Source organism: Cupressus sempervirens, chromosome 7 (assembly GCF_028749045.1).
Source record: "Cupressus sempervirens isolate cs-2001-9-10 chromosome 7, ASM2874904v1, whole genome shotgun sequence".
Taxonomy (NCBI): Eukaryota; Viridiplantae; Streptophyta; class Pinopsida; order Cupressales; family Cupressaceae; genus Cupressus; species Cupressus sempervirens.
In genome coordinates, this window is record NC_143124.1 from 705,747,900 (window position 1) to 705,769,219 (window position 21,320).

Sequence of the window (21,320 nt, forward strand, 5' to 3'; positions counted from 1 at the left end):
TAGGAGATAAGACAAGTAAGCACCTTATCCAACTTTCTAGATGAATGGATAAGAGTGTCATATGTGTGTAGAAGATTCCTATGTTGTAGACAACATGTGCTTAAAAGAGGTGTGGACCCCTATGATGTCATCATGACAACTCACAAGAGTGCACAAACTCCTAAGTGTCTCACAAAATAAAAATAATAAATTAATGAAAAATAATAAACTAATGCATTAACCTGAGTAAACTTAAGTAAGTGTAATAAGTGAATAAATAGAGCCAAGCATTAATTGAAATAAAGGACATCTTTCTAGATGCATTTAGCTTGTAGGCACCTGATGAAACAAAGCCCATTATGGAGGAACTCTTAAAAATAGTGGACCAGGTGCAAAGTGAAGACCATGATACTAATGCAAAATTGATGGAATGGTCAAAAAGAAAGTTTCAAACAAAGGTGAATGAAAGAATATCCAGTAAGATAGCACTATCACAGGTAGAGCTGGCTAAGAAAATTGAAAAGGTGAAGACAATACTTGAGAACATATTCTCATTGTACTCAAAATTATGTGATCCTTCCATCTTCACACATGAAACTAGCCAAAGAATCATGAGCTTGGAGAGGAACTTAAAGCTATCAAGCATGCAACTACCTAAAGATCCAGCTCAAAGTGAGAAGTAATTTAATATAATGCTTCACACTCAAAAGGAACTAGTTGTATTAACAACAAAAGAGGCTAACACAAGAGCCAAATTGGTAAAAATACAAGCCTCCCTAACCCCTCACATGGAAGTTTTGCAAAAGGAACTAGCCTATGCAAAGAATGTGATAAAGAAATATCCCAGTCTTTCTACATTAGATGGCTTAGTTCACCTTGCAACAGAGACAACCATTCAAAATAAATCCCTAGAAGTTGCAATACAAAATTGGGATGTTGCTCTAAGAATTGTAATGGAAGTGAACAAGAAATTCTTGGAAAAATACTCACTTAGTGTCTAAGACCCTTTGACATAAGTGTCAAAAAGGGGGAGAAATCAAAGGAAAAGGGGGATAAATTGTAAAGCTAGGACACTTAAACTACAAGGGGAAACATGTGAAAGGGAAAGCTAAAATGAAAGGGGGAGAAATAAATAGAGAAAGGAGGAGAGAAAATAGAGCAAAATAGAGCATAAAAAGAACACATCAGATAAAGAGTATCAGAATTGAAATCAAGGAGTATTAGCTAAGGCACATCAATCTATTCAAAGATTTTGGTTACAAGGATATGGCACATCAACTTAGGGGGAGACACAAAATTTTCAGGTATATAGTCCTTCACAAAATTTTGAACAATTTTGAAGTTTTGTAAATATGCAAAAAAAAATGTATATCATACCTAAGGATATTAGTTTCATCATGTATAGTTAAGTGTTTTTGACACTTATGTCAAAGGGGGAGATTGTTGATCTCGAATTGGTTTTGACAATTGAGTGTCAACACAGTTAATAAATTTTCTAAGTAGATGCTAAGTATAGTATAGATGTTGAGTTACAATATGTGTCAAGCCAAAAATTCAACAAATGCCAAGTCATTCAGATGCCAAGAAAAGTTCAAGTGTTGAGCAAGACAAAATTTAGTATGTGTCGAGCATTAGTAATCAGTAAGTTTTGAGCAACATAGAATCAACATAAGAGTTTGTGCCTTCACAAACTAAGATGTAAACCATTTTTGAGCCAACATATGGATAAATCTTGAAGGATTAAAAGATAAAAATGAATTTATTTGGATTCCCCATGCAATCAACATGCAACCAATCAAAAAAATGGAAATATTTGAGTGGGAAATATAGATGAATCTCAATTGTAGATTCATACCTAACCCTAAGTCACAAAATCCTTTTAAGGAGGTCAAAGCCCCATAATTCAAAGAGAGAGAGATAGAGTGTGCAAAAAGAGAATGCATGCAAGGAGAGAATGCATGCAAAGTTTGAAGGAAGTGAAAAAGGGGCGAATTGACTTAGAAGAAGGATAGAATTGCATATCAATTAGAAGAACAAAGTATCAGTACTACAAATAGCTTCATACTAGATCAATGAGGATCATATTGGACATAATAAAGATCTAAAATCAGCAATAGCAGATTGCAAGTAATCAGATCAAGTATGCTACTATAATTTCTAACAATTGTATTAGTAGAATGAAATCCTATGGAGATAGGTTGGTTTAACAACCATTGTATAAAGCCCTTAATAGGGTGATATTCCAAGTGAATATTTTGTAAATCCTTTAGCCGGGTACACTTTTGATAGAGTGTTAAAATGCTTTAACAAGGTAGGATCTAACAATCCTTGTAAGCTTTTAACAGGGCAGGCCTTTCATAGGGCGGATCATGAAAATAGTCAAAATATGTAACCTTAATAGGTGAACTTTATTGCTGTAGTAGTGAAGAGTTGTGGGTGTCATCCCCACCCCAATTTTAACTTCTCATTGGACGGTTTCTAGGTAATCATATCTGGTGTCAAGTGTTTATGTGGATGCATTTACTTTACATGTTATTTTTATATGTTTATGCATGCAATGTTTTAAAGATAAAAGTTTTATTGGTTAAAATTTTAGTACTTAGGATTCACCTCCCCTCTCAGAAGTATATTTCCCACTTGTAAATTCCAATAGACAAGTCACCTTGAACGTGCAAAAAGCATGGAATTTTTTTTGTAGTTGATCAATTTGTGAACCTAAATTCTACAAAAACTTGAACAACCAAATTGTTAAATGGGATAAACAATAGCAATAAAACAAAGTTGGCCATCCCAAACAAGGCTCTCATAAGAATTGGAAGAATTGAGGGTGATATTACACAATAAGGAGAGGATTGAGCAATTACAAGTGGAAAGAGGATCAAATATATGTTGATGTTCACATACATTGGTGGCCCAGGCCTAGAATACTAACGTCAATGTGCTAAAATAATATGGAATCATTGAAATACATCATGCCTGGAGATTTATTTCTTTTAAAATTCAATGTTTGAGAAACTTAGTGGTGCTCTAACTATTGTTGTCATCGCCAATAAGTGGAAATATATTAATATTGATGAGAGTCAAATAAGAAGATAAGAGGGCACATAGGAAAGAAAATAAAATGGTATAAAATGAAGTAGTCCATATTCAACACAAACTTCATGAGAACAATTATGATGAATGGTAAGACATTGACTATTCATGCATGTGCAATAGGGAATAGTGAAATTTAATGAAGAGAATCCATCAAGGATTCTAGAATTCAAAAAACCTTAGCAAATGATATTTACATCTTGTGCATTACTATTTCAAATAGATTAGAGTACAACATACCACAAATTAAAGGATTGAATGGCATTAATTAAAAAAATCACATTGGTGATAATCTAGCATCGAATGAGAACTAACGAAGGTGAGTATATGAGAAAATATTCCACAATCTAAGCATTTCATCTCAGATTTATCTCCCACACAACAGACTATAGACCTTGTGTGGAGATACACCATGGGAAGATGTATTGAACCCTAAACTCTAAGGTACATTGATAACCAGATCATTCATAACTAAATTCAAGTTGTGGAATAAGTGTTTCCATTGGTGAAATTTGAGGAACTATCGTAGGTGTGCCATAAGTAGGAATTACATTTGGCCTTTCAAAATATGACTTGGTCTTTAGATATAAGATGAATGAAATTTATTCACACTACAATTGTGCTCATGTGGAGCTGAAAATAAGGAGGAAAAGAATCACTGTGTATGAAGATGGGGAATATAGCCTCTTGATCTATTGCATTGGCCCACATAATCAAGAAAAGGAAACTATTTTTTTTTAGCTCACCATGCCACTAGGAGTAATCTGAATAAGGAGGAATGAGGTTGAACAAATATGACCATTAATTACATGTGATGGAGCACCATTCTAAATGTTTTGCTATGTTCATCAAGAAAAAAATAAAATAAATGTCAACATTGAATAGGGATATTGGTGGATGAGATGACCTATGTAGTACTGTATGTGCAAACAAAGCACAACCCTCCTACTCGAAGCCTCTTCAACTTATAAATATTTTTATTGGATAGCTTGAGAATTTCCTAGGAAAATGGCACTTTGTGATATATATGAGGAAAAATAGGGTCATCATGTTTCACATCGGCATTAGCAAAAGGACATGGAATGAAGCCAGAAAGAGCATTGCATCACTTGAGAAAGTGCGAGACTTGGGATGCTCAGATGCATCGAGACCATTGATCCTTAACTGCAAGCATGGGGTGGCATACATGGTCATCAGGTTATCACATATCCAATGGTAAAAATAAAATATTTAAATAGTGTTAAGCCATTGGATATTGGTGCCTTGGAAATCGAGGACTAAGAGCCACATAAGGAATCAAGAAAGGAAAAGACAAAAACATAACTAATCAAGGTATATAAGGAAATAATGGTTGAAGCACAATGTCTCCTCTACTAAAAAATGCACTTTCCATGCAGATATAGTGGACTCGTCACTTACCAAGCAAGGGTTAAAAGAGGTAAATTTAAAAGAGGTTCATCATAGCACATGAAAGGTAAAAATGAGGTATGATTAAATTTTTCAAAAACTTCTATACATTATTACATTTTATTTTAAATATTATGTTATTAAAATGAGGTATTATGTTATGATTTTTTATAATGTATTACTTGTATGAAATTATAAGCATATATAACTTATGGTTCTAAATAATAATATCATTTCATAATTGAAAAAATTCTAACAAATATTATTATTAATTAATTAAGTATAAATCTTGATTAACTCAAAATTACTTTAATAATTGAAGGTTTAATAAATTATAATGTTGGTCATCATATTCCAAGATAAGATAAGGCTTGTGGTGGAATGGGTTGGGTGACACCATTAAGAGGTACTAGGTAAGGTCTGCAGTGAGATGGGCGTTAGGCTACATCATCCAAGGCTACTAGGTAAGGCCTATGGTGGAGCAAATATGCCAAGGTACATCATACAAAGGCCCTATCTTGGAGATGATGATCGGAGAGAGATAACAATAATGAGGGAGAACAGTGAGGCCCATGATTGGGTAATAGGGCACCCTATTATAGTTTCTCCTCCCATCTATACTTTTGATTGACAAGTCACTAAATTGAGACCATAAATACCCTATAAGGGGATTGATATAAGGAAATCCTAAAAAGGAGAATTTATATATAAATGTGTACTAATAATATTTTTTGGTTGCATGTTCACAAATCAAGGAATTGCATAACATGTGTCTTCATCTGTCTACATCGCGTTTGCTTCATGTTTTCATTTGTCTGCATCGTATATGCTTCATACTTTTATGCATTCATGCATCTACCTTGTTTTTTTTATTCATTAAGATGTATACCTCATAAATATTTTAGGCCTTTGTATGCAAATATGTTTTGTGCTTATGAAGGAGCTTGCATATGAATGATTTTTCTTGAGGACAAGCAAATTTGAGAGGGGAGGATTGTGATGTCCCCATTTTGACATATAATTTAAATAATAAATAAGTATTATATATAAAGTAATATTAATAATAATATTAAAATAATGATATTTTATAGATAATATTATGTTATAATCATATAATATCATATTATATATATCACATTATTATAGCAATATGAAAGTATGGAATGAATGAAATAATAATCTAATATAATAAATAATAATATTATGATAAAGATATATTTTAATATAAAAAATTCTATATTAATAAATGTATTATAATATAATAATATTTGATATATTATAATATTCTTAATAATATAATTATTAATATAATACACGTTATGATATTAATTAATATAAGTAACCTTATTAATATATAATTAATATAATTATTAATATAATATAATTATTATGAAAGGAGGCGACCCTTTTGAAAAATACATATATATCAAATATCAAACAATGAAAAGCATATTAGATGGAAATAATATAAAATGTATAAAAATTCAGACCAAAAAATCTCCTGAAAGGGGATATTACATTTTTGGTTGTTATCAGGTCTTTTTTAGGATGTTGTAGGGTCGGTCAATAGCTTAGCTATCACTGAGACCCATGAGAGTCCTACTCATCCCCTTCTAGGTCTTGACAATCATCAATGGTTTTCATTCTTCAGGGATGAGGTTTTCTCCTCGGGTGGTGTGCGGGGGTTCAAAGGTGTTGCCTACCTGATTAGAGATAGCCTCTTTAGTGCTACTTCTATGATCTATTATGACACACATGCTAGATCTATGTGGATCCACGTATGTCATGATGGACACCATCAACAAGATATCTTCATCATAATTTGTTACTTTCCACCAACCTCTTTGCCCTACGCCATTGACAGTACTAAGAATGGTGATCCACTTACTAATCTAATTAAGAGCATTTCTAGATTCAGTGCCTTGGGTGACATCATTATCTTAGGTGACTTCAATGCATAGACTAGGGAACAATAGACCCCTATACATGACTGAGGCATGGACTGGACTTGTATTATAGAACTTGATCATATCAATTTGGGACTCCAGCGTATTTTTGAGGATCGTGATGGACCTTTATCTATATATGGTCATCACCTCCTCTAGTTGTCTAAGTCTTCTAATCTGGTTATTGTAAATGACCTTCTTTGTTTTCCTAGATTTGAGATTTTTACCTATTGGCTACACTATGGGGGCACCAGTGTGGTTGACTACATTATCATTGGTGCTTCTGTCATCTCTTCCATCCACAACTTCACCATCGCCCATCTCCTACTTGCCAACCATGCTCTTTTATGCCTTGTGCTTCACTTCTCCCCTCCCCCCTCTCATCAATCCCACCTTCCCTATATAGGGAAGGCTTCTCCACACCTTTATCCACAGCCCCACCCCTCAACTACTTCGGATCACATTCCTAGCCATTTGACTTCTACTTTTTTGAGGGTGATAGGGACCTCTTCATTTTCCACCTATGTTGACTCCTCTCACTTGTGTTTCTTCGAGTGTAACTATGCTTCCTCCATATTTGATCTCTTGACCAAAGCCATCTAAGAGTCGGCTTTTTTGAGATAACACATTGCATAATATTTTTATATTGTATTATTTTATTTTATTATGTAATGTTGCACCTAGATGTACATGCAACATGTAAAGATTCCCATGGGATATACTTGATGAGTTGTATTGTAACATTGTCATAATATTCCATGTAATTATTTAATATTGGGGAAAATAATTAAATGTCCAATATTAAATGTGGGGTCAATGGATTGGGTAGCACATGGTTTATATAATACCACTTGGTGGTTTTGTGTGACTTGCTACTATATAAGCAGCCACAAGGGTAGTTGTAGAGATAAGATAGAAGGCACAAAGGAAAAGAGTCAAGCAAGACAAGGCTTAACAAGTTGGTGAAGGGAGCATTTGTAAAGGTTGGAAGAATGACATGGGTTGTGTAGATTCATTCTTGTTCACATGGATTGTTTAGTTGTGGCTATGGCTTTGAAGGCTTCCATAGTTGTATTGCAATGGTATTTTAGTTGAATAATACATGGTGCTCGATTTTTTTGAGGCTAAGTTTTTTCCATCAATGAGGGTTTCCTAGGGTATATCTTGTGTCACAATTTTTACTGGGTATATTGTTTATTCTCTTGCTTGTGGATTTTAATTACATATTTATTTCAGATCTATTATAGGTTATGTGGAAATAGTTATATTCTTTGTTGCAAGTTTCCTTACAAGTGGTATCAGAGCTCTGGTTTTGTTGTTATAACCTTATATTGAATCCATGGGAATGCATGAGAGGATAAAAGAGAGGGAAAGATATATGAGTTCTTTTATTGTAGATTTGAGAGTTTTGGATTTTCTGTTATGATGAGATATTGGTAGATTCTGGGCATGTGGATTTCTTGGACAAAAGGTTTTTTTGGATGTTTCATTTAAACGAGGGTTTTAGGGGGATCTTGTAGAAATGACCTACTAGGTAAAAATAGACCTCATCATTGGATCTAGGTTGATGTTTCCATAAATTTTGATAAATATGCCCTAGTTTGACCATGTTCAAAGGAAATGAAAGAGTTTTTTAGTTTCAACTCTTGATGGTTGGTCAAATTTAATCTCGTTGGAATTTTCATCAAAAAAAACATTCGCAGTGAAAATGGTAAAATAAACATCTTGGTAAAATAGCCATAACTTTCTCTCAAGATATTAGATTTCAAACTTCTTATAGGTGTTGGAAAGTTAATTTAGAGTACTACAACTTGGTGTAGGTTTGGTTTTACGGTTTTGACATTTTGTTAGGTTTTAAGAACCTGAAAGTCAGATTTTTTTAGTTTAAACACAAATTAGGGAATAACTTGGGCATACAAAATTAGATTTTGGATTTTGAGTAGTCAATAGAAAGCTCTTGGAAAGCTCTACACATTGGTTCAAATTTGACGTAAGTTTGGCATGATTGATTTGGTGATATATTGACTATGGTAACATTGTGAGTTTATGACATTGTATGTTTGGAGATTTAAGATTTGATGTCATTGTATACTTAGTTCATATTTCAAATTGGTCTCATGATGATATAGTTATCAATGTTTGGTTTGGATATGTATGATGACTTGTTGGGTCTACAAGTTGTGCAGTGTTGTAAGTGGTCTATACTTATAGGTTGCATTTATAACTTGGTTATTGGTTATCTTTTCCCATTGATCTTTCATTATTGATGCATATTCAAATTGGTGGCTTGGATTTGGATTGTTTATGCCCTAATTCACATGATTTGTTGAGTTTTCTTCATTTAGAAGGGATGCGATGTTATTTCTAGGTATATTCATGGTGGAGGATTGTGGTTGACTATTTTATGCTGGCAAATTGGACATATTAAGAGTCGGATGCTTGGTTCATGGATGTGATCATGGTGCCATAGATTTTGGTATGACGTGATTGGATATATAGGTACATCAATGATCTTCATTGGTTTGGATTCCTAATTTGGTTATGGTGGTATATCTTTTTGGTTGAGGATCATAGTTATTTAGTTTCTTTTGAGGAGATCATGATGTGCACTTTGAGTTCTATGATGGTTTGATGCCTTGGTTGATTCTCATGGTTAAAGGATAGTTTTTCATCATAATTTTATGGATATCTTGGATACACAATTTAGTGAGAGCATGTGAAAATGATGAGGTGATAGTGTAGGATTAGTTCCTGGTTTGGTTTGTATTTTTTTGGTTTGGAGATCTTGGTTTCACTTGGTATTGACACTTTGGTTGTGTGAGTGTAGACATGTGGGATCTTCATGTAAGAGATGGATTTTATGATGTCATAGGTGACTTGGTTCCACGATTGAGTGGGAATTTTTTTTTGGCATTGATATATTTATTGAGTGTTTGCAAATGTTGGAGATTTATTTTAGATCTTGTTGCTACAAAAGCATCTTTAACATTTGCATCGTGCACTTTGTTATCTTCATGGTGTGTGAAGATGGTCAGATCTTGAGGACTCGTAGGGTTCTTGGCTATTATTATGGTGTGTGGAGATGGTTTTTCATGGTATGTGGAGATGGTTTTCTTTATGGTAAAGGTGTGGTTTATGCTTTCATTTGACATGTTATCCTTGGTGTGAGGATGGTTTCATTATTATATCATGGTATACTCTTGTTATGTGTTTATATTTTTGACATGTTATAGTATGTTCATATGGAGCATGTTATCTCTTTGGTTGAGATGATTAGATCATGTTGTCATGTTTATGTTCCTTAGGCCATGGTTGGAACTTTGACAATGATGTTGGTTTAGTTTCTTGGTGTTGAGTAAATTGATCATAAGTTGGATACTTCATGATATTTATATGTTGCATTTGGAGTTGGAATGGATTGATTGGTTATAGGTGCTCATGGATAGTTAGAGACAGTGGTGATGTTTATTTTTCTTGGATTAGAGATTTATTTTTTGGGATAATTATTTGGTTTTAGCAAGAATTTTGAGTGGCATTCACATGATATGCACTTGAGAGGAGATTTTTCTTAGATGAGTCTCTGTTGGAGACTTGGATATCTTGATAAGAATTCTCATTCCCCACTCTTGGTCTACTTAGCAGTTTTCTACTTAAGAGGTATAGCACATTGTTTCTCTTAGGTGCATTATGTTTATTCTTGTCTTTCATGGATATGGATCTTGAGCTATGGTACCTAAGTTAGTTCTAGAGGGTTCATTTGAGAGATGGTTTAGCATTGGTTATCTCCATTTGCATATGTTGTTATGTTGGTTGAGTTTGGGAGATGGTTTATATTGGGCATATTCCTTGGATTAGGAATGGTTTATGAGTTTGATCTTCTTGTGAGAGGCTTACATCCATGATTAGCTATATGGTATGGTTTGGGTATTGTTGAGGCTTCTTGGTTGGGGCTTTATGGAGGAGATCATACTTACACAATTACATCTAGAGGTGTGTGTAGAAGGACATGATATATGTTGTGATTTGCATGGTTTCTCTTTGGTCTTCGTTATCTTTCTCGATGTTCAATTTTGCTTACATTGGATTTGAGATTGGTTAGAGATTGTGATCACTAGTTTGTGATCATGTATCTCATGTGAGAGATGACATGGTTATTCCTTTATCTCTTTCCTCTATTGGTTGTCGAGAGCTTGCGAGGCTATTGGAGATTTTTTATGAGAGTTGTTCTTGTAGGTTATTGGTTTATGTGTTGTAGATGTCTTTGAGACTACATGGATTCACTTCTTTGAGATGTTGTGAGTGGATTGGTTATAGATTTGGCATTATCTTTTGTAGTGGGAGCTTCTTGGTATATACGTGGCAGGTATTTCTCTTAAGGCTTATAATTTTAGGTTACAGATTGGATATGTTGATGATGTGAGATTCACTTGGTATACGTTTGGAGGTATGGATAGTTGGATGGGTTTGGCACTTGTTGTGGGTGCTATTCTAGCTATGGATATTTCGACAACTATGGATAGATGTGATTACTCTTTGGATCAGGTTTTTGTGCTTAGAATTTCAATTGGTACAAGATTTTATGATCTTCTAATGCAACAAGTTCGGTGGCTTTCTCTTTGGATGGCTTCTATGTATGTTTGATGGTAGTGGCATAATAAGAGGTGAGATCATTCATGTTTGAGATGTTGGATACTTTGATTTTGTTGTTGGTACCAAGATGGAGCATTTCATGTACTTTGATCCATGATGGTGGATGTTCTATGAGGGATTGTTCCCTTTTTCATTTATGTGGCTACAGATTGACCCTATGCAATGTATACAATAAGTGGGAGATTGTTGAGATAATGGGTGTTGCACATATTACATAATATTGTTATTTTATTTTATTTTATTTTATTATGTAATGTTGCACCTAGATGTACATGCAACATGTAAAGTTTCCCATGGGATATACTTGATGAGTTGTATTGTAACATTGTGATAATATTTCATGTAATTGTTTAATATTGGAGAAAATAACTAAATATCCAATATTAAATGTGGGTTCAATGGGTTAGGTAGCACATGGTTTATGTAATACCACTTGGTGGTTTTGTGAGACTTGCTACTATATAAGCAACCACAAGGGTAGTTGTAGAGAGAAGATAGAAGCAAAAAGGGAAAGAGTCAAGTGAGACAAGGCTTGATAGGTTAGCCAAGGGAGCATTTGTGAAGGTTGGAAGAATGGCATGGGATGTGTGGATTCATTCTTGTTCACATGGATTGTTTGGTTGTGGATATGGTTTTGAAGTCTTCCATGGTTGTATTACAATGGTATTTTTTATTAATATACATGGTGATGGATGCTTTTGGAGGTTGGGTTTTTTTCCCTCAATGAGGGTTTCCCAGGGTATATCTTTTGTCACAATTTCTAGTGGGTATGTTATCTATTCTCTTGCATATGGATTTCAATTACATATTTATTTTAGATCTATTATGGGTTATGTAGAAACAATTATTCTTTGTTGCAATTTTTCTTACAGGATTTCCTTTCCATCCCCACCACCCTATCCTTAGATCCAAGTGCTAGAACACGTGCCTTATGAATGGTTGGTTTGATGCCAACTGTAAAGCCTTTCACTACTGCTTGACTTTAACCTTTAAGACCTCACCTTCAGCTATTGCCAATTTTTGACATTCCTATCATCGATTTCTTCATGTGAAGAAACATGCTTACATTGCTTCACAATGTAAATCCTTATATGATACACTTAGCCAAGACCCAAAGCTCTTTTAACACACCTTGTTCCTATGGTATTTGTCCCTACCTTCCTCCATCAACCTATGTTCCCTCATCTCCCACACCACCACCCTTTATGACATCCCATGTTAGCTACCTCTCCACCTCATCTCACCCCTTCATTGTCATATCTTTACTGCTTCCATCATCTACGAGGCCATCAAAACTATGAGATGTAGTAGAGCTACCGATGAGTATGGCTTCTAGGTGGAACTACTCAAGCTCAATAGCCTAGTGATTGGCTCCTATCTCACCACACTCTTTAATAGAATGGTGTTAGGATTAACCACAGATAGAAATAACATTTATAGGCAAATATAAACAATATTAGAAAATATTGAATCGCACAGAAGAGAACACAAGACACCAAGATTTAACATGGTTCACCCAAACCCTGGGCTATGTCCACCAAATAGCAAGTCTAATATTATTATGATCCAGTAATTGCAACATGATTACAATCTGTAATTCCTTACAACTCAATACCACCATAAGAAGAAATTTTTGCATCACACATTATGAAAATCCCTAATCCTAAACTCTTTTATACAAGAATTTTTCCCACTTTAGGGCTATAATTAATTATTACATGTGAACCAAAATCTTGATAAAATAGGGCCCAAATTTTTTATGAAGTATGTACCATACTTCCCTTATTAGTCACCACAAACTAATAATCTCCCACTTGGGGATTGATCAAGCTCCACACTAAACAACAAGTGGTTTGTATTGGCTTTCTGGAGGCTTGGTCAAGGCACATGATCCATCTAATTCATAAGATGGGGCCAATTTTTGACCCTAGCAATTACAGGATCATCATGATTGGGAATACCTTTTCTAAACTTTATGTCACAACACTGAATACTATTCTTTTGGGGGAACTGGACAGGATGAACTGCAAGGCTAGAGGTCAAGTTGGTTTTAGAGAAGATTATCAGACTATGGATCATACCTTGACCTTAGAGGTGGTCATTGAGGAGGTTCATCATCACTCTATGAAAGTCTATTGTTATTTTGTGGCTTTTTGTAAGGATTTTGATTATGTACCTATAGTAGCCCTTTTTTAGAGGATCAAAGACATTAGGATATTAGAGACTCTTTTGACAGCCATTATGAGACTCTATGAGTAGGTTGAGGGAAAATTCAAGACTCCAACAGGGCTCTCTAATCCTATTCGGAGCACTATTGGGATGAACCAAGGGTTTCCACTCTCCCCCACTCTTTTTGTCATCTACATTGATGAGCTTGAGGGATTTATTAGAGACTCATCCCTTCTAGGTGATGATTATTACTTACATCAAGTTTTAGTCTCTATCCCCCTTTTGTGACTCAAGATAGCTTACAGTTAACTTGGGGAAGACTCGAGTCATGGTCTTCAATTGCTTGAAGACCTCACACTTACATTTATACTTCTAGGGTCAGGAGATTGAGATCACCTCCTCATACACTTACCTCGGGGTCAAGTTCTCTAGTCCTTATTTTAGTTTGAGACCTATCATTCAACCCAGGATCAACAAAGGGATGGGTTCCCTTGCCATAATTGAGAGACGGTGCTTTGGACACCATGTCTAGGACACCTTGCCCAAGTTGTCCCTCTTGGACTCTCTAGTTAGACCTAATATTCTATATGGTTTAGTCTTTTGGGGACCATTATTGCTTGATGCAGATTGAGCCTCCATTGAGCATATATAGAGTCTCTTCATTCAACAGATTATCAGATGTCATAACTCCATCTCCCACAATATCATTTTGGCTGAGTTTGGAGCTCATCCCTTTAGGTTGGGGGCTATTTTTTACTTGATATGGTTTATCCACTATCTTTGTTGCTTTGCAGATTCCACTGATGGCTAAGAAAAATACTCTTACTTTGCATACTGCTCCTTAGTTGCGCTTTCCAAATTTGACACCTCTTTGAGAGCCTACTGCTAGTATGCCCAGGCCACATCCCTTCTGAGCTCCATCAAGATAGACATTGATTACTTTCCCCCCTTTCAGTTCTTGTTAGATGCTCTTGCTCATCTTCTCCCTTCCATATAGGAGTTGAACAAGTAGGTTAGATGTGACATCTACAAACAGTACCTCATTATGAATTGGATTGACCCACCTAGGGGGTTAAGTCCAAGGATGGTTTTCTATGCTGAGCACTTTCTGGACATGCAAGATGGGATTATTGCTTAACCAAAATATTTATCTTAGAGTTGGTGCCACACTCTTTGGTTTGTGTTAGGATCTTCAGGGTTGGTTCCTATCATCTATGGGCCTAGATAGACCACCACATTGATAGAGAGGACCATATTTGTAGGCTGTGCACATTGGCCAAGATTGAGACTGAGTGACACTTCATTTTCCATTGCCTTATTTATTACCAGACTAGAGGGAGATTTTATTGTTTATTCAAAGAGTGGAGCTCATTGACCTCCTTTAGCTACACAGATTAGAGATATTTGGCATTTTATCTCCAGGAGGTGATGTAACTTCATGATCACACCCTATAGCTTCTATTCCTCTAGAAGCAGGTTGTAGAGCAGCTCATTATAGACTTCTTCTCGCCCCTGCCCTCTGGGCGAGGTGTGAAGCGGCCCTCAGATACCTCCACCACTGTACACTCTAGATTCATGTGACCCCACAGGGCTTATCTTCATCCTCATCTTCATCAATGTCAACCCACCAACATATCTCAAAGATGACTACACGTTATCCCTCACCTGGGTCTGTATCCTTTAATGTTGGACTTCTTCCAGCCTAGGAAGAACCCTTAGTCTGTGTCTTGTATCTGGTTTTCTTTTCTCTTTTGTTTTCTTTCTCGACCACTGTTTGGTGGTATGTTGGTTCTTTGCTTCTTGTTCTGTAAGTTTTTAGACCCATAGACCCTTGTCAGTCTCCTGTTGGACATTAATAAACTTATCTTATATTATCACCCAACATACAATTTAGTCTTGAAAACATGAAATTATCCAACAATTATTTTACATGAGTTTCTTTTCACCAAAGCATCTATACTATTCAATTTTTCCACTATGATTGGTTCCATAAAAACATATTTTCATGTGTCATTCATGTAGGAGACCCAAAATCTTCTTCCTAATTATCTAATAGCATATCAAAAAATATCAAGAACATCAAATTTGCACCACAACAAAATATATAAATAATAATCTAATATCAATTCTTCAAAATCTTACATTACATTGTATTGCATTATTTTTCTCATAACTCATCAAACTACACATCTCTAAAGTGTCTATTTAATTACATATAAATTTGAATTTTCCTATCCAAACAGTGACTAAATTATTAGAAAACTTAAATATTCCATAAAAATTTACACCAAAAAACTAAAAGAAAACTAAAACAAACTAAAAAACTTAAAGTTTTTTTAATATTATAAATATCATAAAATCAAAAAGAAATTCAAATGTAATTAAGATAACACCCCAATAAATCAAATGAAAAAAAAATTCAAAAATACCATAAAAAATTATATATCATAAAAATTTACAATAAAACCAAACAAAAAACAAAGAACTTCTTAATATTATAAATACCCCACAAAAACAAATCATAACATATTACACCAAAAAAATTGATAAAAATAATAATAAAACAATACCGTTGAAGCGTAGATGCCAGCAAGGCTATCCATTGCTTTATTTGAAAAATTGGTATAATTACTTTATTATCCATTGCTTTATTTGAAATATTGTTATAATTACAGAATTAGGAATTGTTGATGAGTCGCTTCTATTTAGTTTCAGGTTTTAAGTTTTGTATTCAAGCAGAGGTTTGTGTTGTCTGCATAGAAAGTTTAGAGTATTCTGAGAAAAGGAGGTTTTCTAAACAGAGGGAGCATTCATGTTATTTCCTTGGTATGTATTGTAGAATCCAAGAAATGCTCAATTTTTTTATTATTATTAGTAAGTTTCTTCCTTCGAATCAATTGTAACGCTCAATTCCTTGGGATGTGTTTTATGTTTTCGAGGGTTTTCAGTTTGCTACCCTGATGTCTTTCTATCTCGGTCAGTCATAATTTCATGGGTTTCTAATTTTACATGATTTTCTCATGAATTTGTGAGCAAATGAATTTCCCACGAATTTCTCTTAATCTGTTGTATCAATCATAATTTTGTGGGTTTCTAATTGCCTTGGTAAGTGTTAAATGAATTTCTCTGACTCTGTTTGCCAGTAATAATTTCATGGGTTTCTAAATGAATTTCTCTAACATTGTTTGATCTATAAAATAAATGTGTTCTTCAATTTATAGAGTGGGGATTTAAGCATTTCTTGATTGGCTTCTTGTAGGTTTCTCTATATGCTGGTAAGGCACATTAGTTTGGCTTCTTATGGTGAGGGAGATTATCAGCACTCTTTCTTCTGTTAACATTGGTGACTTCTTCCTTCCATAGATTGGATGGACCTTCAAGGTCTCAAGAAATGGATGGTTAATCACTGAGCAGAATCGCACTTTCATTGCATGTTTTCTTTGCTTTGTTTATCTCTTGGGTAGAAGTTTTACAAAATGTTTTGACTACCTAACATGAATCGTTGAATCTCAATCCAATTGGAGAATAGTATTTGAATCTTTCAGTTGTCTGACATAACATAACAGTGATTAGAATGGAATGGGCAATTTGCACTACTTATGGCTTCTTGTACATGTTTTTGTGTCAATGGAATCTGTGGAGTCACTCCCAAGCTTAACCGTAGCTCCATTAAGACCCAATTTGGCTACACCCAACAGCAAATGGACTTAAAAGACATAGGGGAATGCATAGGCATAATTTCAGGCCTTCTTAATGACAGATTTCCACCATGGAGCAGCCAAGAATTCGTTAGGCTATGCGGTCATATGGCTCCATTTAACCGGTCAGTTAGCGACCCCTGCTGTGTGGGAGATGTGTGTGCTCATCTTTCTGGCCATCAATTATGACTTGTGTTAATAATTTTCTAGGAAATAGAGGAATTCTGACTTGGCCATTCTTTCTACTCCTGTGGTCCTTTTGAGTCAGATGGGTCTTCTTTCTTGTGAGCCACTTGATTTTATAAGCGGTTGTTTTCTATGGCAAGATTGGGTATGTTTTCTACTCCAGTGGTGGTTTTGGCACTCTGTTAGCAAATTTCTAACCTATAAACATTGTTTGAAATTTCATTCGGATAGATTGTGTTAGACTTTTTTTAAGTAAATACTTCAATACATGTGATCTATCATCATAATGATAGAAAACTCAAAATTGAATGCTAAGTAAAAAGTAGCTTTTGCATTAATGGTGACTTTGAGACTGGGTATATCTATATGTTAAACTTAAAAGTGTTCAACAGTGAAATGGTTGTATTTAAAGATTACAAAGACAGATTACATTTTTCTTCTTTTTAAGCTATGATCTTTTTAAAGATTACAGAATCTGTGGAGTCATCAAGCTTTTTTTAATTCTAAAAAGATGGAATTGGATGAAGCTTTTCCTTCCACCTTCATGGGCAAGCTACAAACTAAGTGAGTTTTTTCCTTTGACTCTAGCTACAAACTAAGTGAGCATAATTAGTAAGTCTTTGTGTATTTGTGTTTGTAATCTAATTGTTTTGTAAGACTCTATACCCTTTATCTCTTTATCTTTTTACAGGTGATTTTTTAAAAAATTGTCTATTAATTTTAATGGTGTTATAATGGTGGTTTATATAATTAAATTGGCAAGAGAGGTAATAACTTCATATCACTTACTGAATTCTTTCTGTAGAGAGTTGTCCATGGTTTGCTCTCACATTTTGATTATAGTTTTGTAACCTTGATATTATGAGTTACATATTTGATAATTTCAAATGAATGATATTGAATATTGTTCATTTACAACATAGGCACAATTCTGATGGGATGAGATGTTGAAGAACGGAAAGGAAGAACTCAAAAAAAAGATGAAGGCAATGAGGTTAGCATACTTTTTGTTCTTTCTAAATAGATTAGAGAATATTAATACATCAAATCATTTGCTATGTTCTATGTTAGAAATTATGAAGCTCCTTAACATGAATTGTTGCATAGTTATACTTGACAGAAAGTTCATTGCAGAATAATAGTTTATGAACCTAATATTTTTAACATATACATGATGCATGTACACCTTGTTGAATTCTCCATTATAGATACTTTAAAAAAACTTCAATTGCATATACTCTTCCTCTACCTACAATCTCCCACTCTAGATTCTAAATCTTCAAAAACCATAATGCTCTTTTCTAGAAACCAAACATAAAGCTCAAAACAACAATTTATTGTCACCAAGGGATAGCCTAAGTTGTGTCAATGACATCGAATCTAATGCGTCAACCCTCAATCCTTTCTTATCCTTAAGCCTCACCAATAAAGTTGCGGACAGCCCCACCATCAATAAGTACTATAACTGGTTGTATGTTAGCTCTCCAATAACCCTAAATGGATGCAAATAGTATTTGCAAATGTCTACAGGTTCTATCTCAAACTCAAAAACAATAATCTTATTTCTTATTGCTTGAAGTAGTTCTAGCTCATCAAATTCAATCTCCTTATATAATATCACTCAATATAATGCATTTGGTTTTGTTCTTGCCAAGACCCTTAACTTAACTGATGACTTATACAGACCAAGAAAGAGGAATGTGGTCCTCTTTTATAAAATGCTAACATAACTGCAACCTTCTAAAATTCTACTACATATGCATATATAGAGAAATGTTGCTTAATTCTGGTAAACTCTTTGAAATTCTCTTCCTCGGCCTTTTGATAAAATGTGTCTGGTAACTTATGACTTAAATATCAAAAGATGTGCACAAGGTTTTAAGAGAAATTAAAAGAACAACTCATAGAATGGTCAATATAAAAGGTTATTGCTGCAAAATTGATATGATACAGTTAAGCAAGTAGAAGGACATTGTTTGTGCAACCCAGACATTATTGATAGTACAACTCTAAGTACTACAATTACTTAATTAATCTCATTCAGCTATGAAAAATAGTTATCAATATGACCAACAACTAACTCTCAAAATCTTTCCTCTATCCTGATTAATTTCCTATTTTCCATTCTTCTTCACCGCCAAAATGATTCCAAAAGCTGATCTAATGATGGGTGATTTAGTGTTGGTATGACACTTCAGCTTCATTTATCATTTCTCATCTCTTTTTATCACGATTCACAACAGTTATGAAACTGTGGATTTCATATTAATATAGTAGTTATTTAATGGTTGGCTTAAACATCACACACTAACGACTAATCTTTAGGCTTAAAGTGTTAAATAGTCAAAGTTAACTATTTTTTCCTAAACTTAATTTCTTCCTTGATGTGTGATTTTTAAGGCTGACAGTTTTTTAGCTGCTACAAATGTTTTTCCATGCAATTGAGTTATGGTTGCATCATCTTTCAATAGCAATTGAGTTTCTAGATATCAAGGCATTTTGGTATAAAGATCCATCCTTGAAGGTTTGCAGTGTGTCTCGCTCATTCACCCCTTCCTCTAAACTTACCTGAATGCAAATGAAGGTAAGGTCTTAAACATCACATACTAATGACTAATCCTTAGGTTAAAAGTGTTAAATAGTCAAAGTGGACAATCTTTTTCCAAGCTTAATTTCTTCCTTAATGTATTTAGCTGCTGCAAATGTCTTTCCATGCAATTGAAAAGTACACATTCCAAAAATAGGAGTCCAGTGGTTGCTCATACATCAATACTTCATGTCCCCCTCAAATGTACTTCATGCAACTTATTTTTCATTTATAAATGAACTTTGCTTTTAGTTGATTCCACTCATATTAAAAAATGATGAGACATAGGAATTGGCCTCTTCTAATACTTTAACACAATCACTCCAGGGATATCCATGCCTCCAAACATTATTTCTTCTTCAATTCAAATTCTCGATGCCTCCAACTTTAAATTTCTGCTACTGATTTGAGCTTTTCTGCCAAAAACATCTTAGATCAAACTAGTTTTTTGCCTTTTTCAACTGTAGACCGACATTGTTGTTGATGACTGAAAGAATGGGGTTCAAATGAAGACGGGCAAGGTTCAAATAGCTACTGGAAAAATTGACCAGCAAGCTTGTGAATTTCATTTAATGTTAAGTTGCAATCATTTGATAGATTTTGTATTCTCAGTTTCAACGGAGCTGAGTATCAGTTTCAAAAAGCTTGTAGTTTTAATGTTAAGTTGCAATAGATTTTGATAGATTTTGTATTCTTAGTTTCAATGGAGCCAACCTAAGCTATGAATCTTCAGCCCTGTCAATTTTTTAGGGCAAGTAGGCATTTATACAAACTTTGATACAATCGGAAGTGGACATTAAATCTTCTTGAAATTTTCAGCAGGTAGTTACTTCACATTTGTCAATAATAGTCATTCAATTCGAATTCAAATCCTTTCTTCCTCAATTCAAATTCTCTATTAACTTTGTTTTGTACTCCAGAGTAGTTTTACAAGCTCTGTTTCTAAACTTCTGATTACAGTAGCCTCCTCTATTCTTTCCTGCAAGTGAATTATAAGTTGACTTTAAATGGCTACAATATAGCTTTGTCCATTCTATAACAGAATAGCATCCTTCGCTATCATATACTAAAGTTTGATTGTTAGATTATAACTATTAAATAGTCAAAATTCGCTTACTTTTTTTTCTTAATATTTGATATTAAAAAATAGTCCTCTATTTTGTGTGAAATTAATTTATTTATATTTACTTCATTGTTTTTCGTATTTTGTGGCTCGCTTTATGTGGATGATGAAAGATTTTATTCTAATGTGTACAGGAGTTTAGGCCCATCAGCTCTGCCTGTGCTATTGCTAGTTGTGATTGCTCTGATTTGCACTAATTTTGGCTCAGTAAGTGATTTTATTATTTTATTTTCATTATCAAATGAAAAAACAAAAATAAGTAGCAGTTATTGTAAATATAAGTAGCAGTTATTAACAATTAAAATTAATAAAGAAATATTTTGTTTTTTGGAGGGATAGAGATATCCTTCCAAAAGCTCTCAAGAGATGGTCATGGACATCTTTGAGAGTGTCTTTCTTATTTTTAGATTATTTTTTATTATGTTATTTTGCTTCATTTTAATTTTTTTTCAAATTGACGAAGAGGTTGCATGATATATATG

The 21,320-nt window shown here is 34.0% G+C and overlaps 1 long non-coding RNA gene across 1 annotated transcript; it reads left to right on the forward strand.

Annotated features, from left to right (window-relative positions):
• The first annotated feature begins 17,604 nt into the window (after positions 1-17,604).
• Positions 17,605-21,046, forward strand: LOC149549171 (uncharacterized). Its single transcript, XR_016354460.1, has 3 exons — positions 17,605-17,692; positions 18,052-18,122; positions 20,973-21,046. It is a non-coding gene; the product is annotated as an uncharacterized LOC149549171 (long non-coding RNA).
• Positions 21,047-21,320: the final 274 nt, after the last annotated feature.